This window comes from Palaemon carinicauda, unplaced genomic scaffold (genome assembly GCF_036898095.1).
Source record: "Palaemon carinicauda isolate YSFRI2023 unplaced genomic scaffold, ASM3689809v2 scaffold656, whole genome shotgun sequence".
NCBI classification, from domain to species: Eukaryota; Metazoa; Arthropoda; class Malacostraca; order Decapoda; family Palaemonidae; genus Palaemon; species Palaemon carinicauda.
The window spans coordinates 52,501-77,805 of NW_027171934.1; the positions used below are offsets into that span (position 1 = coordinate 52,501).

The 25,305-nt window shown below is 40.6% G+C and overlaps 1 long non-coding RNA gene across 4 annotated transcripts in view; it reads left to right on the top strand.

Annotated features, from left to right (window-relative positions):
* The window catches only part of LOC137637322 (uncharacterized), a 72,609-nt gene that overhangs the window by 47,057 nt on the left and 247 nt on the right, over positions 1-25,305 (top strand). For 2 of the 4 annotated variants that reach the window (XR_011043551.1, XR_011043550.1), the window contains exons 2-5: positions 5,014-5,237; positions 10,372-10,454; positions 13,808-13,964; positions 14,256-14,384. This is a non-coding gene — a long non-coding RNA (uncharacterized lncRNA). Of the gene's footprint in view, positions 1-5,013; positions 5,238-8,698; positions 9,021-10,371; positions 10,455-13,807; positions 13,965-14,255; positions 14,385-25,305 lie in introns of those variants that run through there. The other 2 variants (XR_011043552.1, XR_011043553.1) reach the window with 2 other exon arrangements.

Below are 25,305 nucleotides of genomic sequence, written 5' to 3' on the forward strand. Positions count from 1 at the left end.
TTTTTAAGAAAACCAACTGAGTTGCGCACGTTAACCCCATTAATTATTATTTCTTGGGCAGTTAAGTTTTTATTTGTAGTGAAAATGTAATTTTTCAAGAAAACCAACGTTTTTTTTGTATAGTAAACGTCAGTCTTTTGGTAGAAAAGCTTTTTTCGTCTGTAGCTATCATGAAATTGATTCCTGTTTTTAAAGTGTTCTGTTGGTGATGGTTCCCCTACAATAATGCCAGGTGAGAATCAGTCTTTAGGGGGATGGCAATGTAAACTACCTTTGTCTTAAGATAATAACAACTGATCCCAACAGAACGATAAAAAATAAAGTTCTTTATTTCTGCTAAATTAACGTGGTAAAACCACTGTTGTAGTAGGTATGGGGTGACGGAGTTGGATTTTTTATGTTTCCCCTAGGCCTCCAAAGCAGGGGAAGAAAATATTTATTTTTCCTTTCCTTACTGGGCTATTTTCCCTGTTGGAGCCCCTTGGCTTATAGCATCCTGCTTTACTAACTAGAGTTGTATCTTAACAAGTAATAATAATAATGGTAACTTTACAAACTCGATGCCCCAGTCCCCCAAATCTCTAGCTACCCCTTAGGGTGAAAAGACACCTTTGAAGGGATAGTGGCAGAGGTACCTCGGTCTTTTACCATTTTCTCCCTAACCCCATTTTCTATATCTTTTAACATGTTCCAATCCAAAGCACCGTGATGTGGCATCACTCAAGGGATTTTTGCATGGCCAGGGCTCGTTTCGCCAGCAAATAAGCACAATCTCGCTAATGCATTCTACTGGCAAGCAATATGCGGATGCTCAGCGCATGCCAGCTGCGTCTGTCACTACTTTTGGGACCATAATATGTTCAAGCATTATAAAACTAACTTGAGATGTCATATAGTCTTGCCTTATTAGTCGGAGTCTCATGTTTCCGGGTGGAGGGTTACGAATTTTGGCGTTATGAGTTAACGTATTTATGACATTTAAATATCTTTTGGAAGAACACTTGTTACTGTACTTAAAATCGTCAAAGTTTGGAAATTGTTACGGAGGAGTGTTGAACTAGGTTAGTTTACAACCCTCACAAGTGTCAAACATGAGACTCATGACTGAAATAAAGATTTTTTAATTGAAGTCTACCGCCAAAGTACACTTTTTAATGAAGTTAATGAAAACCCAGTAAAACCTGTTGTTTAATATTTATCTAGAATCTGATTGGGAAATTTTAGGTGATGCTTAGTCAAATCCTCAGAGGTAGAGATGGGTAAAGTGCAACAAATGCATAAACAGGTCTTTGTCTTGAAACTAGTCCATTGAAAACTGCCAATAGCCACTTATTATTATTATTATTATTATTATTATTATTATTATTATTACTTGCTAAACTACAACCCTAGTTGGAAAAGCACGATGCAATAAGCCCAAGTGCTCCAACTGGGAAAAATAGTGCCATAGCCTCTGTACCATGGTCTTCCACAGTCCTGGATTAGAGTTCTCTTGCTTGAGGGTATACTCGGGCACATTATTCTATTTTGTTTCTCTAACTCTTGTTATTTTGAAGATTTTATAGTTTATATATGAAAGATTTATTTTGTTATTGTCCTTAAACTTCTTTTGTAGTTAATTTACTTATTTCTTTTCCTCACTGGTCTATTTTCCCTGTTAGAGCCCTTGGGCTTATAGCATCTTGCTTTTCCAACTAAGGTTGTAGCTTAGCAAGTAATAATAATAATAATAATACGTAATGAGAGCTACTAATTGGGACATGTGAAACATAAAACAACAACTTGGAGGAAAGTTATTAAACTTCCATTAATTTGAATATTTCTCATTATGGATTTGTGCAAAAAATGTGTTGCGAAGAAATGTTGCGTTAATTACCCAAGAAAAACAAACTAGAACGTCGTTTGTGTGTGGAGATAAACGAAATTTACAGGAATGATGAAAATAAGTGTTCCTGATGTTAGATTTTAAACTGTTTAAAATTTTCATTTGTGAGCGAAGCAAGCCACTGCGAAGCAAAAGCCATATGAGGGGCGTGATGTAAATTATAGGCATTTGAGACCATAGTAGTGACCCATGTGATAGGTGTGTGCAACACATCCACATACCACTTGAGAGAAGAGAGGAGCAGTGAATTATGTTTATTTGCGAGCGAAACAATTCGCGGCATAGCAAAATCCGAAGTTTTTGTAGTAGGTTGGGACGAACCGGGTCAAATAAATGTGGGTAAATATTTACTATAGCACAACACTCTTAATGAAGGAAATAGGAAGTGTTACTTTTGTATAGGTACTTTGAAGTGCTCCGATGTAAGTTGAGAGAAACTCCCCTCAAATGGTTTTTGTTTGGACGTGGCTCCCCTCGCTCTCCAAGCGGAAAGGTAGCGAGAAATAGTTACCGGTACATAGAAAAAGGTACACAATTATAATCCAGGGAAATGCTTGGCATATATTGCTGCTAAAGTAGCTTGTATCTTACTAGGATATTCAGACTTTAGCTTGCATTTGACTTATGATTTAGGTGAGAAAAGGTAAAAAATATTAGTGTATACATTTATTTTACTTAAGGAGTATTTCTTTAGGTTGGAAGTGTACTTACTTTAGGGAAAACTTTTTCTAAAGAAATGTTTTCCCGTCCTAAGTTATATAAATTTCAGGTCTGGAATGTGAATCCATTGCTATTATGTTCGTTTGCAAGACTGCCTGGTTCAAGGTACAGTACTTCAATCCCAAAAATGTCTATTTTCAACTTTGGTTTAGAGCTTGGTACTGAACGATACGAGCCTTTATATAATGACGGACAGGGATTCGTGGATAGAACACTGTCTAACCTAAGCTTCCCAACCTAACCTAACCTAACCTACAAACAGTGTCCTTACCTACTTACCTAAAGGGGAGCTAAGACCCCCATGGGAATCCCCTTAGACTGCCTCATTCTTAGCGATAGGATTGAAAATAGGCTAATGAAAACTTACTATATCGTAAGAAATTATCTTGATGTGCATTGGTTTATCATTTATTATTATTATTATTGCTTGCTAAGCTACAACCCTAATTGGAAAAGCAGGATGCAGTAAGCCCAAGGGCTCCATAAGTGTTTGTAGTTTATATATGAAAGATTTATTTTAATGTTACTGTTTTCAAAATATTTTAATTGTTCATTACTTCCCTCGTAGTCTATTTTCCCTGTTGGAGCCCTTGGACTTATAGCATTCTGCTTTTCCAACTAGGGGTGTAACTTAGCTAATAATAATGATAATAATAAACATAGAATAGTGAGTGTGGGTGTATCCTCAAGCAAGAGATCTCTAATTTGACATTTGAAGACTGATAGAGAGGCTATGGCACTACCCAAGGAAAAGATTAAAGAACAATGGTTTGGTTTGTGAGTGTCCTTCACCTAGAAGAGCTGCTTACCATAGCTAAAGTCTCTCTTGTACCCTTGCCCTTAAGAAGAAAGTAGCCACTGAACAATTACAGTGTAGTAGTTAACCCCCTTGAGCAAAGAATAATTGTTTGGTAATCTCAGTGTTGTCAGGTGTATGAGGAGAGAGGTGATTGTGGAAAGAATAAGCCATACTGTTCGATGTTTGTGTAGGCAGAAGAAAAAGGAGTCGCAAGATTTGCTTTTTCGTAGGAACAAATCGTTAGTTTTTAGAAAGTAAATCCGAGTCGTCTTATGTTACTTTTCCTGTCCCAACAACCCTAGAAATCTCAGATTTAAGGTCAAATTGGGAGCTCGGTGGCGTGTCAGGTTGAGTTGGCTAACTACTGCCACCTCTCGATTAAAGGGATCACGTTTATATTGTTAAGAAAATACATTTATTTATTCTGGAATGTATTCAATGCATGAAGGTACACCATTCTGGTATCCTTGTTCGTTAGGCAGTAAAAGTTTTTGCACATAGAGAGTAACTGATAGACTCTGGCACACTATTCTATCTTGGTTCTCTTCCTCATTGTTATTTTGAAGTTTGTATAGTTTATATATGAAAGATTTATTTTAATGTTTTGTTCTTAAACTACTTCTGTAGTTTTTCCCTATTTTCCTTTTCTTCATATATACAGTACCTATATACTGTATATGTATCTAATTCTATTTTGTGTAAACACATACACACACACACATATATATATATATATATATATATATATATATATTTATTTATTTATTTATTTATTTATTTACCATCGTAATCTCCTATGCCTATTGACGCAGTCATCTCTATAATGAGCTTTTAAAACAATACTTCTCCATTCATCATCATCTTCTACTTCATAGTCCTCAGCCATGTAGGCCTGGGTCTTCCGAAACTTTTAGTGCCTTGTGAAGCCCAATTGAAGTTTTGGTAAACTAATCTCTTGGAGTGCAAAGATCATGCCCAAACCATCTCCATCTACCCCTCACCATGATCTCATCCACATATGGCACTTGAGTAATCTCTCTTATAGTTTCAGTTTCTAATCCTGTCCTGCCATTTAACTTTGAATATTCTTCAGAAGGCTTTGATGTAAAATCTACAAAATCTGTTAGATATTGTTTCATTGTTATACCACGACTCATGTCCATACAGTAACACCGATCTCGCTAAACTGATATATAACATGTAATATGTAATTTCAGGTGATGTGATTTAAAAATTTTATTGAACCCTTTAACCTCCAGGCTATTTGGAAATTTCCAACCCTTAACCCCCAGGGGGTTATTTTTTTTTCAAGCACATTTTGCAGTATATTTTTTTTAAATTGCTCTAACAGCCTTAATTTTTGTCATAGAGAGGTCAGGTTGGCCTCATTCTCTTGGAAAATGCCTGAATTTAAAAAAAAAAAATTTATCAAAAATATGAAAAAAAAATTTTTATAGCATTTTTTTGCAAGGACGTACCGGTACGTCCATGGGGGTAAAGGGATGAGTTTTGTGAAACGTACCAGTACGTCCTTTGGGGGTAAAAGGGTTAACCTAGCCATTGTCTGATTTGCTATTTTCAATCTTTCTGATATAGTTATCTTTTTCAGGTGAAGTAAGGAATATTTGTGTGCACCGAGATGATTACTGGCAAGTGTAATGGATCAGGGGAAAGGAACTGGAATAAATTTATGAACTCCAAGGTTCTAGCACAGCCTGGCAACCAGTCGATCTGGGGTGACTGGATATTAGGGTCACCCGAAGTCTAGAGAGGGGAAAGACTACCAACTTTATATAACATCAATGAACTTTACCTACTCTTGACATGTAAAAGGTAATATAGTACAGTGGTTATAGATTTCGTGTGGAAATTCCTTGTAGTTAAGGTTTGATATGAAGAATGTATGCAAATGGGGTTTTGGAAATGCATTTGTTACATTTTTTTATTCTGTAGTTAGTATATTTAATGAACTTTTATCTTTAGTATTTAATAGATTGTATAATTATATCTTTGATTAATCTATCATCATCGTCTATCCCTATTGACGCAAAGGGCCTCGGTTAGATTTCACCAGTCGTCTCTTATCTTGAGCTTTTAAATTGATTTTTCCCCATTCATCATCTCCTATCTCCTATTTCATGCATCATAGTCCTCAGCCACGTAGGCCTGGGTCTTCCAACTCTTCTAGCACCTTGTGGAGCCCAGTTGAAAGTTTGGCGAACTATAATCCATTTCTTTTATCGAGGCAGATTTGCACCGACTTGCAGCGGTGCCCTTTTAGCTCGGAAAAGTTTCTTGATCGCTGATTTGTTAGATTGATCTTGTCCAACCAATCAGCGATCAGGAAACTTTTCCGAGCTAAAAGGGCACATGCGAGTTGGTGCAAATATGCCTCGCTAAAAGAAATGGACTATAGTTATTCTTAGCGTTGGACTGCTTTTCCTGTTAGACCCCTTCATCTTGTATCATTTTGTTTTTCCATTCAAGACTATAGCTTGGATAGTAATAATGTTATCTGATGATCCTGTGGGTATTTTTCACAACCCATTACTGTACTTTCATATATACAGAAGGTCCTGAACTTAATTTTTAGAGATATAAACACAAATCCAAATAGAAATTAACAAAGATACAGAAATACTGTAAGAAAACAATATTATATCTTTTGATACAGTAGTCAAAACAGCATTTGTAAAAACTTTATATCTATTTCATGTGGAACCTGACTATTTGTTGACTTTTGTAGCTCGAAATCATATGCATGAGATTCAGGTTAGGCCTACCTACCCTGGGCCAAGATTTAACAAAATTGGGCTTAAAACAATTCAATTTGCCAACAGCTTCTTTGAACCAGTTAAGTTTGTAAGTTCATGACCTTCCGTATATAAATGGTTTGGCACTGAAAACAAGTTTGGTGCCTAAGCTTGTAAGTCGATGACCTTCCGTATACAAATGGTTTGGCACTGAAAACAAGTTTGGTGCCTAAGCTTGTAAGTCGATGACCTTCCGTATACAAATGGTTTGGCACTGAAAACAAGTTTGGTGCCTAAGCTTGTAAGTCGATGACCTTCCGTATACAAATGGTTTGGCACTGAAAACAAGTTTGGTGCCTAAGCTTGTAAGTCGATGACCTTCCGTATACAAATGGTTTGGCACTGAAAACAAGTTTGTTGCTTATGCAGATGCTACTCTTTACATCAATATTATTTGCTGGTTGTACACCCTTAGTTACTGAATCCCTTGATAGACTCTCTAGCTACGGTAAGCAGCTCTTCTAGGAAGAGAACACTCCAAAATCAAACCATTGTTCTCTAGTCTTGGGTAGTGCCATAGCCTACGTACCATGGTCTTCACTGTCTTTGGGTAGAGATAGCTTGCTTGAGGGTACACTGGGGCACACTATTCTATCTTATTTCTCTTCCTCTTGATATTTTGAATTCTTTATAGTTATGCATGATTTATTTTAATGATATTGTTGTGCTTAAACTTTTCTTGTTTATTTCCTAATTACATTTTCTCACTGGGCTATTTTCCCTGTTCCAGCTAAATTTGGTTCATAGTGCTAATTATTGGGATAAAGTAGAACCCTGATAAAACTTGAATGTATGATCGTATTATTTTTATTATTACTTGCTAAACTACAACCCTAGTTGGAAAAGAAAGATGATATAATCCCAGGGGCTCCAACAGGGAAAATAGCAGAGTGAGGAAAGGAAACTAGGAAACCTAGAATATTTTAAGAAGAGTAACATTAAAATAAATATCACCTATATAAGCTATAAAAACTTAAACAAAACAAGAGGAAGAGAAATGAACTAGAACAGTGTGCCAGAGTGCACCGACTAACCCAAGACAGTGGAAGACCATGGTACAGACGCTATGGCACTGCTCAAGACTAGAGAACAATGGTTTGATTCTGGAGTGTCCTTCTCCTAGAAGAACTGCTCACCAAAGTTTGTCTCTTCTACCCTTACCAAGAGGAAAGTGGCCACTGAACAATTACAGTGCAGTAAGCCCTTGGGTGAAGAAAAATTGTTTGGTAATCTCTGTTGTCAGGTGTATGAGGACAGAGGAGAATATGTAAAGTATAGGCAAAGGGAAAATAAACCGTAACCAGAGAGAAGGATCCAATGTAGTACTGTCTGGCCAGTCAAAGGACCCCATAGCTCTCTAGAGGTAGTATCTGAAGAACAGTGCTCCTCAACATCCAGTTCTTTTTATGGACAAAATCTAGCGGTATAAGTCTACTTTTACAAATTGTCATCTGTCGTCAATTACCCAAAAAAATATTGGCCTTTTAAGAAAGTAAGATTTTTGGTGATCAATCTATTGTAAGGAAATGTTTTGATTATTTTGTTCCATGTTTTTTGAGTATCTTTCTCCTGTCTGGTCTTTAGCTCCTGACTGATTTTAATTTGTTTGACAAAAACTTGGCAATCTTAATTTCCTTCTTCCTTATTTGGATAATAATCCGTTGTTGGTACGACCATGAAACAATATCCAATATCCATGTCGGCATGGATTCGCAAGGTCATCGACCTGGCAGTTAATCCTGACCCTTCTCCACCACGATGACCCAGAGCTCAGACATAAAAGGGCATTGCAACGTCCCTGGTGTTAAAAAAGAACTACTCTGTGGCGCAGGTATTGCAAGCGTGCATGTGGAAGTGTTTTAGACCTTCACCACCCACTACCTGCAAGACGTAACCCACAGGAGCCTTGAAGCAATTTAAATTGGTCCTGTGGTGGTGGCGCAAGTGGTCTAAACACCTCAATCTCCTTGATGGAAAAGTATTATTATTATTATTACTATCCAAGCTACAACCCTAGTTGGAAAAGCAAGATGCTACAAGCCCAGGGGCCCCAACAGGGAAAAATAGCCCATTGAGGAAAGGAAATAAGGAAATAAATAAATGAAGAGAACAAATTAACAATAAATCATTCTAAAATAAGTAACAACGTCATATCATCAAAAACAAAAATGTCATAAATAAACTATAAAAAGACTCATGTCCGCCTGGTCAACAAAAAAGCATTTGCTCCAACTTTGAACTTTTGAAGTTCTACTGATTCAACCACCCGATTAGGAAGATCATTCCACAACTTGGTCACAGCTGGAATATAACGTCTAGAGTACTGCGTAGTATTGAGCCTCGTGATGGAGAAGGCCTGGCTATTGGAATTAACTGGATTGAGGGCCGAGGTTACTCAGGTTAGTCTGGGGTGAATGAGTTAGAATGACTGGTTTCTTTCTATCCTTAACCATCCCCTCCATTGTGGAATCATCATCATGGTACTCGGCACAGCTGACCTCGCCTCTCAGCAGGTTAGATCCATTTCCCTGTGTAATTTAGTATAGAAATTATACTTGTTGCGTCCCCAATACCCCTAGCAAGAAGAAATTGGATGAGGTTTAGTACTCCGATTCCTATGACTGAGAACCCGTACCTAGACTAGCCACATTGCTTGTGTCACAAACACACAGCTTGCGCAGGTCGCTAGTGTACAACATTTTTAGTGAGGCGCAGGGTTCCTACTGCTAACAATCTAAATCATAAAGAGAGAACCTCGGTCAAATGCCAAGTCAGTTGGCACAGATTTCCTCCCTCCTACGAGGTAAGTCATCCCCTATAAATTGTGAGAGTTTGTATTGAGTGATAGAACAAATGACAAATTTAGAAGTTATTTGTATTTTTCCTAATGATACAAAGTTAGAGCTATTCATACAAATTGGCCTGCCAGCCCTCTCCCCCAAGAAAGTCCTGCCTGCAAGCAAATTGGGTGATCAGCCCGTATGTGTGTGAGTAAGCTGGGTAGCCGGCTACCCCTATCCCTCCTGCCATCTAGCGGTTGGGTTAGTTATCCCTCGATAAAATTTTATGGCTCGTCTTTCATCCACGCCCAAAGTAATATCCCCTATAAATAACTCCGGGTTTGTTTCGTTAGGAAAAATGCAAATTACTTTAAAATATCATATCACAAAACATTGCATACCCATACATCTGTATACGCTCTCTCTCTCTCTCTCTCTCTCTCTCTCTCTCTCTCTCTCTCTCTCTCTCTCTCTCTCTCTCTCTCTCTCTCTCTCTCTCTCTCTCAAAGATAATTCGCCGTCATCAGATAGCTCATAGTTTTATAACTTGCAAATTGTTGAACAATTTATTTGAAATACACATGCAATATTTACCTTCTCATCGCTATCTGGTTTCTTGATAATGGCTACTTTCATTTCCACTGAAATGGCACGCCATTTTTTCACATTAGTAGCATCATCGCCACTAATCTTTGTGCTTCATTGCACTACCACTAGCAATCTGCTTATCAGCCATAGATAATGTTATTGTAATTTAATGTATTAAGGCGGAGGTAATACGCACAAACAGCCACGAATATCACAGTAGCAAACACAATAAATTTTGAACACAGCGGATTGGTGCTGCTTACCATTGGCCGCGGCTGGATCAGGACCCAGTCGGGAGTGGCGCAAATTACAAAATTATAACTCCACGGAGTTTGAACATATTTCTTACTTGCGGTAGTTGTTTGTGAATCTGAAAGTTTGCAACACGGATGTGTGTACAGTACTGCATACTGTAGGTAATAGAAAAATTGATAAAAATGTTCTTTATTGTACAGTACTGTTAGTGTTATAGTAGTTCATTACATTCGTACATTTAAGTATTTTCATTTAAGATATTGCCTGTCATTCATAGTTTTCATGCTTTTTATCTGTTTGAAAAAGAATTGTTAGATTTGAAAAAAAATTCATGATTGCACTGAATAACTTTCCCTGCTCGAGTAAATCACATTATATTAATGTATTCAGTTAGTTCCGCTTTAAGACAGAAAAGGCCAAACTTGCAATTACTGGCAGTATAATCTATGAAGATATAAAGGTCTCATGAATAATCTTATTTATTTTTTATTTCAATTCTGGTGCAAATTTGTTAATAAAATTTTTTTTTAGGAGCCAAAGGATTGGCAAAAAGACGGGAGCCAAGGTTGAATAGCCAACATCTGACTCTTCAATTCTTCATTGTTATTAAAAAAGTGAGTTAAACTTTTATTGAATTTGTCATAAAATAAATTCGATGAACCAAGTGAAAGGTGGTGACTTAAAACATGTCTGTAAGTGCTAAGTAATTATGTGAGAAATCTGATATTTTTATTATCACCTTAAAAATCTTTAATGAATAAATGGACTAATAGGTCAGTTTATGTTTGTATCATCCAAAATTGGATGCTATGGTAGGTAAATAATTTTCAGCTCTTCCTCAATCTAGGGAAATTATTTTCAGTTGTTCCGTAACTGACATAAAAACCACGCTATTTAATAGGGGTATTACTTTCGGCGTAGCTGAAGTGACGAGCCACTAAAATTTAACGAGGGTTTACTATCCACACCGCTAGTTAGCGGGGGTAGGGGAGGGTAGCTTGCTACCCCCCCCCCCTCACACACCTGTGCTTGAGCTCACTTTGCTCTTGGCTCGGATGGTAGACGGACTTGTCCTCTCTCATCCTCGCCTCTCTCTTGGCAGCCATTAATGCTTTTTTTGCTTTTTCTTTGACAAGTTTGTATGTGAAGTTGGCCTCTGCGATTATGCGCACCTGCCCTGAATTACCCGACCGCCCCTGCGGAACATTCATGTCGGCGGTCGAGACAGACCCTCGCACCCTTTGCCCTTACTGTAGAGGCCAACGGTGTGATAGTAATAATAAGTGTGGTGAGTGTAGGGAGTGGTCTACCTCCCAGTGGGAGAGGTTTTCTCAGCGACGTAAGAAGAAGTCCAGGCGGGATATTTCTCCTTCGTAGGTTTCTTTGAAAGGAGAAAAACCCAAGGACACTTCTTCCGTTGCCCAAACCTCCTCCGAAGCTCCCACTCGATCGGTCTCTTTCGAGAGACCGTCGAGTGGTACCATAGACCATGGTTCTGTTTTCCAAGCTCAGGGTTCGAGAGATGGCGTTGCCTCCCCTAGCGAGGCAGCTCCACCTCTTCCCCCGGGGGAGGATGTGTCATTAACCAATCTCTTTCAGCTTTGGTTTTCCTTGGGGCTCGAGGGTTTGCCCTCCAAGGAAGCATTACTTTACTACATCTGATTGGGTGCCGCTGTCAAGCAATCGCCGACTTTGGCAGAGGTTGATCCTCTGTCAATTGTTGACGTTGTGGTATCTCCTAATACCTCTGCCTCTTCACATCCCGCAGTAGCTGAAGGCTTAGTTTCTCCTGTGCTTGCTCAACCTACTAGGGAGAAACTTAAGTCCATCGTCAGCCTCTCCTGCTAGTGTTTCTCTCCCTCGGGGGAGTTCACTTACAGAGACTTTTCTTAGGAGGACTGCAGAAGGTGAGCTTGCTGATCCAACGGCCCCCAGAGGGCGCATTCGTTGGAAGGCTTGCCTTTTTCTTCGCCATAGAGGCCTTCCTTCACCTGCAGTGAGGAGGTGCCTCTTTGGTTCAATATCTTCGATGCAGACCACCGCAGAGGAGCCTCGAGACCAATCATCCATCACTGCTCCTGCATTGGTCCTGGACCTTTCTGCAGATCGTTGGCGATCTCCTACGGTGGAAGGTCGTCCTTTTAAAGGACACGTCGACCTTCCACCTGACAGACCTACCGACCTGCCGTCGCCGTTTCTAACAAGGCTCCACCAAAGCACTCTGTTGCGCGCCAACGAGACCTGACGATCGCTCTTTAGTAGCTCGTCAGACCCCATCACTAAACCCTAACACAGGGAATCAAGGGCGTACACGCCAACGTGCGCATACGCTCCAACAGAAGCATAGCTCCATCACGCGCTATGCACGCCCTCATGCGCATATGCGCCCACGTTCTCCTGTACGCCAGGTAAAGTTGTGTATCATCCGCAAACAGTTTAAACTCCACTTCATACATTTGATAGATCTAAAATATAGGTACAGAATAAGATTGGGCCTAGTATGCTTCCCTTGGGTACCCTTCTTTTTAATTGTTAAGATAAATGAGTTTCCAATTCGTAGACAGTAGTTTGTCAACCAAGTAATCTTTTAGATACTCAAAGGCTTCATCTTCGATACCATTGGGCCTTAAATCTATGAGTAGCAGTTCGTACACAACTATCGAAAGCAGCGCTAAGATCGGGGAATATCAAGATACCAAATTTGTTTACATCCATCGTTTCCAGCCGATCATTTACAACAGCAAATGAAATATAATTGTCTGTATGCTGAACGGTTGTCTGGCAATGCTTCGAATCTTTAAAAGTGACTAACTAGTTGTTCAAGAATGACATATTCCAGCAATTTTGAAAGGGGCGTTTACTATTGCCCTGTAATTGTTCAGTGGCTATTTTTCTCTTGGTAGAAGAGAAACTAGATTATGGTAAACAGCTCTTAACCCTTTTACCCCCAGGGTATTTGGAACTTTCCAATCGTTAACCCCCGGGGGTTGTTTTTTTTTTTCAAGCACATTTTGCAGTATATTTTTTTCAAATTGTTCTAACAGCCTTAATTTTTGTCTTAGAGAGGTCAGGTTGGTCTCATTCTCTTGGAAAATGCCTGGAGTTTCTCAAAAAATTATCAAAATTGTGCAAAAAAAAATTTAAATAGCAGTTTTTTGCAAGGACGTACCAGTACGTCCATGGGGGTAAAGGGATGAGTTTTGTGAAACGTACCAGTACTGTACGTCCTTTGGGGGTAAAAGGGTTAAGGACCAATTACTCATCGTATAAGATTAAATTTATCTCAAAGCTTGTATACCAGATGCAACCCTAGTTGGGAAATCAGGATGCTAAAAGCCCAAGGGCTCCAACAAGGAAAATAGCCCAGTGAGGAAAGGAAATAAAGGAAAGAATGTTGTGCCTAAGTGTACCCTCTAGCACAAGAACTCTAACCCAAGACAGTGAAAAACCATGGTACAGAGACTACGGCATTACCCGAAACTAAAGAACAATGGTTTGATTTTCATACCTCACTCCATGTGAGGGACATATATTGTTTTTCCCGAATGTTTCTTCGCCTCCTGCTGCCAAATCTTCCAATCAATTCATCTTAGTCATTGCTGGGCCAAATGACTTGAAATTTGGCACAGAGGTCGAGTGGGTAAATACCCAGATGCGTTTAAATTTTTTCTTTCGATACATACCAAAATAATTTTAGTTTTTTTGCCATTTTCTGACAAAATAAATTAGATTCTGGTCGCCTGTGCCCTGGTATTACAACCAAATGAATTGAAATTTCATACCGAGGTTGGAAATTTCCAAAATAGCCTGGGGGTAAAAGGGTTAATTAATTACAAATTAAGACAAAAATGTCATATGAGGTCTGTGTGAAGAAATTGCAATTTTTTCTTTATAAATTATGTAAATCACTTGGTAGTATACTGTACTTTACATGTAATATTTGGAATAATAATTGATTTACTTTCAGATCTATACACTATCAAGCTTTTGGAAGCGGAACGACTATGCTGAGCCTCCGCTGATGAGGAACGCCTCACTCCCTTTTCAGAGGAGAGGAGGAAGAAGCCAAAGCTTCTCGAGGGGGAGGAACCCTAGATTTCTGCCTTGAATCCGCTGGTGGAGTAGTTAGTATTCTTTGATTCATTATGTTAAAGTTTTAATTTACTATGTTTATAACCTTAGTTAATTTATGCTGTATGTCAAGCCACAGCCTGTCAATAGTGACTATTCTGGGAATATAAATTTTATAGTACTAAATGTCTGATCTAAACAAGTGAAAGATAGGTTTTAATATTATTGGAAGTTAACAAAGGATATATCCTGTTCTTTGTCACATTTGAAGTTTTAATGAATCTTATGTGAACCTGTTTTGAAATTGATGACAAATGTTTAATATCTTCAAATGGTTTTTTCAGGAATGTCAAGAGTAACGGTCCAGGAAGCCACCTCCAATGTAACTGTAGCACGTGGCACCACGACTGATGGTTTTACTTTTTTAAATGTTTTTTATCACGTGATATCCTTTGATATTTGATTAAGCACTGGTAGGTGATTGTGCGTTTTAATGCTCTAGTAAAGTGTAATATATTATATAAAATATAAAAGTTACTTTATTGAGGAGGGAATTATTTTTCAATGCAATCTTAATATTAGTTCCAAACAATCATAGGCTGTTTATTTCATTGTATTAGGCGAGTATTTAAGGTAAATAATTTTTCAATATTAAACTTACCCGATGATCATATAGCTGTCAGCTCTGCTGCCCGACAGAAAAAACCTACGGGCGGAATACGCCAGCGATCGCTATACAGGTGGGGGTGTACATCAACAGCGCCATCTGTCAAGTAGGTACTCAAGTACTCGATGTCAACATAGAACCAATTTTCTCTCTGTCGTGCCACTGGCAAGACCTACTAAATACGCCGTCCCTAACTGGATTTGTTTTCACAACGATTTGGTGAAGTACACTATTCCAGTTTTGAGCTTTCGCTATGCAGGGGTTTTTTCTTCATTTCAAAACTTGAACTCGTTTTGGATAGATTTAATTATGGTGACGAAGAGAGTATGGACTCTCTTTCACTTTTAAATGGCCGACCCTTCCCTTAGACGGAAGTGTGTTTAGGTTTTTGGTAATTCTGCTTAACACGTTATAGATCTATTTATTTTATATCTCTCCGCCTTTATAGGCCTCTTCGATTAACTTTCCATTTATTATAAACTTATAAAAAATAAATTTTTATGTTTGTTTATATGCGACCTTTCCTGATAGTAGGCGGTCCTAACTTGGAACCGAAGTTAATTAACATTGAGCCCGTTATATCGTATTTAACCTTTAAAGAATTTAATACTTTTTTAATTTTAATGTTTTATGAAAGAATTTCTTTGATAGTCTCGTACTGTTTTCAAAGATGAACTAACGTTTAGTTTTTTAGTCTTCGCAGTTGTTGACGTTCAGAACGTTCAACATGCGCTCTATCGTTACGATAGAGAGAGTGTGTATCACGGTTTCACTTTGCAGTAAGAGTAAACCGATTCTAGCGTTTCGTTCATTCTTTCTTAGATTAAATGGTTTAAATTCTAAATTAAAGGAACTTTTTATTTGGAAAACCTTTCAGTTTTTTCCTTTAGCAAATAACATGTTTTAACGATATATAATTGGGCTCTTCTCTCAGGTGCGAAATCAAGAGAGAAGAGAGAGAGAGATAGAGACGGAGGGAGAGAGAGGAGAATAAACGTTTCGTTCAAGCGGGTAACGTTGTTCTCGTTTTTTACTCTCCTCCCTAGTCGCTGTAGGGGAAGAAGGTAAAACGTTTCTAGGGTTTTATTCTTGTTCCCAGGCTTTGTACGGTGAGAGATTGTAAACGTAGTTTATTTGATCTAGTGTTTAGTCTCTTTTCCAGCCACTGAATTCTTTATCTTTATTTATGTTTTTCTGTTGCATTGTAAGACTGTTTTCGCAATTACTACCTTTTAATGAAGGATAGGATTGCGTGTTTCAGGTAGAAATCAGTTAAAGTTTCGATTTCAGTGAAATAAGTGCAAAACAGAAAATCAAAAGTGATAAAGTGATATGCGCAAAGTGTTACAGTGTTGCGTCCAAGGGTTCGTCTGTTCGTGCCAGTCGTTCACCTAGTCCGGGACCTCTTACAAGCTCCCAAGCCCAGGGGAGAAGTAATGTCGAACGACTTATGGGTTCCACAGGCCTTGATCAACGAACAGACGTTTTTCCCTCCGTGGTTTCGGGCGTATCTACCCAAGATCGCCCCACCCACACAAAGACGAGAGAGCCCATTTATTCCTCGTCTGCTGAAGAGGTTTCTCGTAAGAAACCATGGACCACATCTTGCAGCTTTTTAAGTGCAAGTCGGTCCCTTCCGCGCAAGTCCAACGGCCTAGGTGTAGCCACTGGGTCAGTTCGGACTCGCTGCAGTCATCCGACGACTGCACACCTCCCAAGAGGGGCAAGGTGGTACCGCAACAGGCAGTAACTCCGTCTGTTGCCGCACCAGCTGTTTTAGACCCTCAGTCACAACGGACAGTAGCTCCGTCTGTTGCCGTTTTTGTAGACCCTAAGTGGTCTTTACTGCAGTCTATGCAGACTCAGTTAGCGGTTATGCAGGAGTTTCGTGCGGAGAAGGTTGACACTGCTCCCGTTAGCCTACAACCTGCCACGGTTGTGCGCCCAGCTCACGCTGAGGCTGCCTGCTCCCACACTCCGGCTGCGGAGAGCTCCACCTCCGATGCGCAATCGACCCTGCCAGACGCATGTTGATGTTAGCCGACGTGCGGCACCCTCCGTTAACATGCGTGAGCTACCGCATCAGCAGTGGGAAGGTGGAGTCAAGCTGCCGTGTTTTGACGCGATGCGTTAGTTTCCGCAACCCACGGCAGTCCCCACCACGCACCACCACTCCGCTTTGGTTGTTGCCTGCTCCCACACTCCGACTGCGGAGAAGGTTGACGATGCACCCGTTTGCCTACAACCTGCCACGGTTGTGCGCCCAGCATGGCTGCCTGCTCCCACACTCTTGTTGTGAGAGCTCCTCCACCCATGCGCAGACGACCCTGCCAGACGCATGCTGACTCCCACAGACACACGGAGCACTCCGTTGCCGTGCGTGAGCTACCACAAGCTGCCGTGTTTTGACACGGTGTGTCAGCCTCCGCAACCCACTGTGGTTACCGCCACTCGCCCGCAGCAGACTAGTCAGTCAGGAGTTGAGGCTTCCCCACACAGCTTTGGTTGTTGCCAGCTCACAGACTGTCAAGCAGTTACATGACGTTGCCTTCTGGTCTGCTACTAATGCACCAGTGCTGTATGTCCTCACGCCCTGTTGTGGTTGACAGTTCAGTTTTTGACAGTTCACAGACTATCAGCAGTTACATAACGTTGCCTTCTGGTCTGCTGCTTATGCACCAGTGAGAACCTCACTGAGATAACCTAGCTTTTCTCGGACATGGTTCCTGTAGATGAGAAAGTGCTGTTCTCCCTCCTACTGATATTCCTTTGAGGACTCTGTCATTTGGAGAGGAGCCTTAAGCTGCTTAGCCTCCTATGGACTTTAATTAAAGCATAACAAGGCTTCCAGGGATGGTAAATGGTTCCGCTTCAGTCGCTAACCCCGTCTGTTGCCACACCTGCTCCCATAGACCCTAATGGGCTTTGTTGCAAGACATGCAGTCCAAGCTTGTGTCCTTGATAGAGGATTTTTTACGGAGAAGAACCTTCTGGCCAACAACCTTCCTACCGGTTGGTTGTGCGCCCTGTTGACGCTGAGGTATCCTACTCGCGTCCGCCAGTTGAGGTGGTTCCTCCACCGATGCGACCCAGTGTGGGTTGCCAGTCGCACGTTGACGTTAAGCGACTCTCGGAGGTGGTTGTGGACGTTCAGTGTGTCACTAGGAAGACGTTCAACAACCAGCAGAGGTGACTTGTTGTGACGCAGTGCGGCAACCTCAGCAACCCGGTAGGGGGTTGACTGCACAACCCAGACAGTCTAGACAGTTTCGGGTTGACGCTGTACTTCCTCGCGTCCCCATGGTTGACAGTTCACAGACTGTGCAGCAGTACCATGATTTTGTGTCCGGCTCCGTCACGCATCCACCAGTGCGACCGGATTCAGCAAGTCAGACGTTGCCCACTCCGTTGCCGTTTCCTCATCAGTTTCGGATGAGGAACCCTCTGATGAGGACATTGCTGAACTAGACGATCAACCCCCAGCCCTGCTATCCATCCAGAAGATGCTGAAGAAGGAACGCTGCCCTGTCAGGCTGTGGATGAGTCTGGTTAGGACACTGTCATCCGTGGTTCATTTTGTGTCACTTGGAAGACTACACCTCCGTCCTCTTCTGTATCATCTAGCTTTTCACTGGAAAAGGACAAGACGCTAGAAGCGGTCTCGATCCCGGTTTCCGGAAAGATAAAGTCTGGTCTGACTTGGTGAAAGGACTTTATCAACCTTTGAAAGGGTCTTCCCCTGACTGTTCAGACTCCCAACCACGTTCTCTTCTCGGACGCATCGGACGTAGGCTGGGGTGCGACATTAGGCGGTAGGGAATGCTCGGGATTATGGAACTCGAGTCAAAGGACTATGCATTTCAACTGCAAGAAGCTACTGGCAGTACGTCTGACCTGGAAAAGCTTCAGGTCTCTCCTTCAAGGCAAAGTGGTGGAGGTGAACACGGACAACACCCTGCTTTGACGTACATCTCCAAGCAAGGAGGGACCTACTCTCTGACATGGTACGATTTCGCAAGAGACCTCCTCACCTGTTCAACAGGTCTAGACTTTTCACTAGTAACGAGGTTCATCCAAGGCAACTTGAATGTCATAGCAGATTGTCTCAGTAGGAAGGGACAAATAATTCCAACAGATTGGACCCTCCACAAGGATGTATGCAAGAGACTTTGGGCCACCTGGGGCCAGCCAACCATAGATCTCTTTGCAACCTCGATGACCAAGAGGCTCCCAATACTTTGCTCACCTATCCCGGACCCAGCAGTAGTTCATATAGATGCCTTTCTACTAGATTGGTCACATCTAGATCTATATGCATTCCCTCCGTTCTAGATTGTCAACAAGGTACTGCAGAAGTTCGCCTCTCACGAAGGGACAAAGTTGACGCTAGTTGCTTCCCTCTGGCCCGCGAGAGAATAACTCACCGAGGTACTTCGATGGCTAGTAGACGTTCCCAGAACACTTCCCCTAAGGGTGGACCTGCTACGTCTGCCACGCGTAAAGAAGGTACTCCAAGGCCTCCACGCTCTTAGTCTGACTGCCTTCAGATTATCGAAAGACTCTCTAGAACTAGAGGTTTTTCGAAGGAGGCAACCAGAGCGATTGCTAGAGCAAGGAGAACAGCCACCCTTAGAGTCTACCAATCGAAGTGGGAAATCTTCCGAAACTGGTGCAAGTCAGTATCCGTATCCTTGACCAGTACCTCTGTAACTCAAATAGCTGACTTCCTCTTATATCTGAGGAAAGAACGATCTCTTTCAGCTCCCACTATTAAGGGTTACAGAAGCATGTTGGCATCAGTCTTCCGTCACAGAGGCTTAGATCTTTCCAACAATAAAGATCTACAGGACCTCCTTAAGTCTTTTGAGACCACGAAGGAGCGTCGTTTGGTTACACCTGGTTGGAATTTAGACGTGGTTCTAAGATTCCTTATGTCAGACAGGTTCGAACCGCTTCAATCAGCCTCCCTGAAAGATCTCACCTTTAAGACTCTTTTCCTGATATGCTTAACCACAGCTAAAAGAGTCAGTGAGATTCATGCCTTCAGCAAGAACATCGGATTCTCATCCGAAACGGCTCCATGTTCTACAACTTGGTTTTCTAGCCAAACACGAGCTGCCTTCTCGGCCTTGACCAATATCGTTCGATATTCCAATCTTATCGTATGGTTGGAAATGAACTAGAAAGAGTATTATGTCCTGTAAGAGCTCTTAAGTTCTATTTTAAAAACCTTTACGAGGCCCGTCTGAAGCTTTATGGTGTTCAGTTAAGAATCCATCTTTGCCTATGTCAGAGAATTCTTTATCCTATTTTATCAGACTGTTAATACGAGAAGCTCATTCCCTTCTGAATGAGGAAGACCAAGCTTGGCTGAAGGTAAGGACACACGAAGTTAGAGCTGTCGCAACTTCCGTGGCCTTTAAACAAAATAGATCTCTGCAAAGTATATTCGACGCAACCTATTGGAAAAGCAAATCAGTGTTCGCGTCTTTTATCTTAAGAATGTCCAGTCTCTTTACGAGAACTGCTACACTCTGGGACCATTCGTAGCAACGAGTGCAGTAGTGGTGGGGGCTCCACCACTACAATTCCCTAATTCCAGAACCTTTTTAATCTTTCTCTTGAAATATTTTTGGGTTGTCCGGAAGGCTAAGAAGCCTTTCGCATCCTACTTGATTTGGCGGGTGGTCAAAGTCATTTCTTGAGAAGCGCCTAGATTAGAGGTTTTGATGAGGACCTTTAGTATGGGTTGCAACCCTTCATACTTCAGCTCCTAGGAGTCGCTCAGCATCCTATGAGGATCGCGAGGCTCAGTAAGGAAGACGTACTTAAAAAGGCAGAGTAATTGTTCAAGTCGTCTTCCTTACCAGGTACTTATTTATTTTATGCTTGTTATTTTGAATAACTGCTAAAATGAAATACGGAATACTTAGCTCATAATAATGTCAACATGTAATGCTGGTCTCTACCCACCCCCCTGGGTGTGAATCAGCTATATGATCATCGGGTAAGTTTAATATTGAAAAATGTTATTTTCCTTAGTAAAATAAATTTTTGAATATACTTACCCGATGATCATAAATTAAAGGACCCACCCTTCCTCCCCAATAGAGACCCAGTGGACAGAGGAGAAAATTGGTTCTATGTTGACATCGAGTACTTGAGTACCTACTTGACAGATGGCGCTGTTGATGTACACCCCCACCTGTATAGCGATCGCTGGCGTATTCCGCCCGTAGGTTTTTTCTGTCGGGCAGCAGAGCTGACAGCTATATGATCATCGGGTAAGTATATTCAAAAATTTATTTTACTAAGGAAAATAACATTTTTATCTCTTAGCCTCGTGCGGGTCCAGTATCATAGCACTGCATGTTACAAGGGTCCTTTTGGATATTGGCTGCACCATACTTCCTTTCACAATTTCTCTCCTCTTTATCAGATGTCTTTAAACTTAATTATATAACAGCAAGGATTTCCTCCTAAGTTTGCACCTCTGCTCTGAAGGATCTCCCCATTTAGAGCTCTGGGCCTTATAGCTCAAATTCTGTATCACAAATCACAGCTCCTAAGCTACAATGGCAATATCATTTCCCTTCCAGTTTACTATAGAATTGATGTCTCGACTGCCATGTTGACGCATATTTCCATCTGTAGGAGGGTTTTGCCACCAGTGCTCCTCCTCCAGGGTACTGTAGGCACTGCTTAAGTCTTTGCAGCATTCCATCGGCACCATTCATACATATATCGTTCTACTTTATCTCCATTCCAGGTTCCTTTCTTCCGTCTTTGCTGTCCAGTCTCTTACCCTTTACTGTTTATCATAGCTGCTCAGTTTTCCTGCACTTGAAATGGGTTCACAGACCCCAGTTTTGTCTTATATAGCACAAATTCATAAATCATATGTCAGTGTGATCCAAAGACTCGTTTAGTCTTGAAAATTTTGTATATTTTATATCCTCAAGTTCTGTCTTGATCAGCTTCTTATTTCACTTGGTTTCCTTTTGGTTGACTATTCAGTTGGTAATGTGAAATGTTTAGGGGTTTTATACCTGGCAGTCTTTTGTGTGATTGCCCTATAAATGAAGATTAAGCCAGTTTGGATAAACCTCTCCTAGTTCATTTTTGAAGGTGCTTGGTCCAAAATAGTTGGTAATGTTATTCACTTTTTTGCCTTTCAACTTTTAATTCTTTCCATTTGATCCTCGTTACCATTGAGAAGTGCCACTCTTATGTAACATGACTGATATTTCAAATTTAATAGAAGCTTTTCTTTCCTTAAGTAATACAGTACTTGGGTGTTACATGTGTTTTTTTTTTTGTCAACTCTCAATTGAAGGTATTCTCTTGGGAGCTCCATTCCTTTTGTAAGTTTGCAATGTCCAGATACATAACCCTTATAAAGAACCTTTTCCCTTGTGACCTCAAAGACTTCCATCTTCTCTTGTCATGCTGTATTGTTATAGACACAAGAAACATTGTTTTCCTCATTAATTTGCATCCTTGCATAGTAGTGGTTGTCTTATTTGCACCAACTCTTTTAGATGTTATGGTGAAATTTTTATACAAAAATAATCCAGTTTTGGTTAACCTTGAGCTAGAACTGTTTCTTTACTTACTTTTACTTTACTTTGATGGCTGCTTTTCCCGTCCCATACAGCAGGGGAACCCCACTCTCTACAGGACCTCCACTGTCGTTTAACCTGTTCGTTCAGAGTATTTAACATTTCGTATTGCATATTGTTCATTTACTGTTGAATCGTCACTGTCAAAAGACTCATGAAATAAGAAAGTCTTCAGTTTCCTCTTAAAAGCCTTAATGTCTTCAATCATTCGAATGTTTCGTGGAGCTTAATATATAGTCTCGAGGCTGCATATTTAAAGGCTCTGGAGCCTAAAGTAGACATACATCTAGGTTCCAACAGTTTAAAGCCATCTGTAATTATTATCGTGTCGACACGATTTGTTGGCTGCGCAATGTGTAACAATTCTCTTAAGTATTTTGGACACCCGGTTCTGATTACTGCCATCAATTTTAATTTGTTGGTTAATCTAGAATTAATGACCAATTTTCCTTTCCTGTATCTCATTCGGTTTTATTTTATATTGGTCCAACAGCGTTTCTTCTTTCTCACCCTCTATTTTAGCGAGTAAATTAAAGGTACCTTTTAATTCCACAGCACAGTACAGTAATCTTTTGGCTATCTCAGCGTTATGTTCCAAGTCCCTCTGTGAAAACTGTAAAGTCCATGTAGATATCAAAGATGTTTTTTTTTTTCTTTTTTTTATAATTTTTTCATATTTGTTTAAGCTTTTATACATACATATACATATACCAAAGGCACTTCCCCCAATTTTGGGGGTAGCCGACATCAACAAGAAACAAAACAAAAAAGGGGACCTCTACTCTCTACGTTCCTCCAGCCTAACCAGAGACTCAGCCGAGTTCAGCTGGTACTGCTAGGGTGCCACAGCCCAACCTCCCACATTTCCACCACAGATGAAGCTTCATACTGCTGAGTCCCCTACTGCTGCTACCTCCGCGGTCATCTAAGGCACCGGAGGAAGCAGCAGGGCCTACCGGAACTGCGTCACAATCGCTCGCCATTAATTCCTATTTCTAGCACGCTCTCTTGCCTCTCTCACATCTATCCTCCTATCACCCAGAGCTTTCTTCACACCATCCATTCACCCAAACCTTGGCCTTCCTTTTGTACTTCTCCCATCAACTCTTGCATTCATCACCTCCTTTAGCAGACAACCATTTTCCATTCTCTCAACATGGCCAAACCACCTCAACACATTCATATCCACTCTAGCTGCTAACTCATTTCTTACACCCGTTCTCACCCTCACTACTTGGTTCCTAACCCTATCTACTCGAGTTACACCAGCCATACTCCTTAGACCAGTGGTTCTTAACCTTTTATGGCTGCAAACCCAAAATGCTGTCCATATCAACCATGGTGACCCTTACCTTCATAAATACTTTAATTTAAATTATAAAATACTTGTGCTTGTAAAAACGTGTGACAGAAACAAAAATCACGTGCAGAAATTTTTATTAATGCAAATAGTGCATCTATATGATAATGATCAATGAGAAATAAAACAAAGCACTGAGATTTTCTAAAATAAAAATAAAAATGTTTCTTAATAAAAAAAATTTATAATTAGACTATAATTTACCATTGTTGAAAAGGGAAATTATTCATACAAGACTATCTGACATGAAATATAGTATTAACCCCTTCCATCCGTGTCTCTGCCCTCCACTTCTCTTCCTTCCTTTGTTTTTCCGATTCCTCCGTTCCTAATAGTCCCTTTCCCTACCTTCGTCTCTCATTTCAATCTCTCCATTCCTTACCGCCCTGTCTCCTTTCCTTCACCCCTTCTTTCGCTCCTTCTTCTCCTCGTCCCTTCGTCCGTAGTGAAGTGGTTAAAGTCAATGAGATCCTTGACACTGTATTGTTTTGGTCAGCTCTTCAAATCTAGGTGATTTTGATGATAGGCTGCATCTTAGGTCATCCTCTGGTTGCAAACGGTTTCTGTATTTTGTCTCTATGACTGTGAGGGCTGAAAATCCTGCCTCACACAGGAAAGTTGTAGCAAAGGGAATTAGTGTTTTCAGGGCTTCACCTCCAAGATTGGGCTTTTCTTTGTGAACTTTGAGCTCAGTGATTCCTTTTGCCTTTTGAAATCGTAATGAAGTGTTGCGTCATTCTGGATCACGATAAGCTCCTCCTGTAGCATGCTGATGTTTGCGATTTCATCAGGCAAGTCTTCAGCTTCAGTGTTGAAGGGGTTTCTTACCCAACTGTAGTTGAGCATATTTTCTGGAATGTAATGATCAAACTCTCTAATTAGCTTGGATATATGTCCCTCAATAGTGCCTTGGACTTAGATAGAGAAAATCTTTCATCCTCCAGAAGTAGGTTAAAAGATGGAAATGATGCAGTCTTTCCAGATTTTATTTTATTCATCCACAACTTCAGTTTTCCTTTGAATGCTAATAGCGTCTCAGAAACCCCAACCAATGTCTGATCACGACCTTGCATTGAAAGCACTAAATCTAGCGCCAAAAGCGCTCAGTTGCCAACTCTGGACACTGACACATCAGCTCCTGACTTCCTCCACCTCCCCCCCTCCTTCCCTCCACCAACGGTTAGATTTAAAAGGCAAGAGGAGATGCGGGTAGTTTTTCACCTCAATCAAATCGTCTGTCTCAATGTTTTGCTTAACATTAGATTATAATGATTTAAGACTTCTACATTCAGGATTAATACTTTGATAATATTTTGAATAGGAATATTGGGAAAATAGGAAGTCCACAAATCCTTGATGACCCATTTAAATGGCTAGGCGACCCAAATTTGGGTCGCGACCCAGGGGTTAAGAACCACTGCCTTAGACATTTCATCTCAAACACATTCAATTTCTGTCTCTCCGTGACTTTCATTCCCCACAACTCCGATCCATACATCACAATTGGGACAATCACTTTCTCATACAGAACACTCTTTACATTCATGCCCAACCCTCTATTTTTTACTACTCCCTTAACTGCCCCCAACACTTTGCATCCTTCATTCACTCCCTGACATACATCTGCTTCCACTCCCATTTTCTCTTGTCATAAATCAAGAAGGTTTTTTAAATGATAGAAAGGATAGAGAAGCAGGAAATTTTATCGACATACATAGGAAAAAACATTTGTTGATTAATGAACA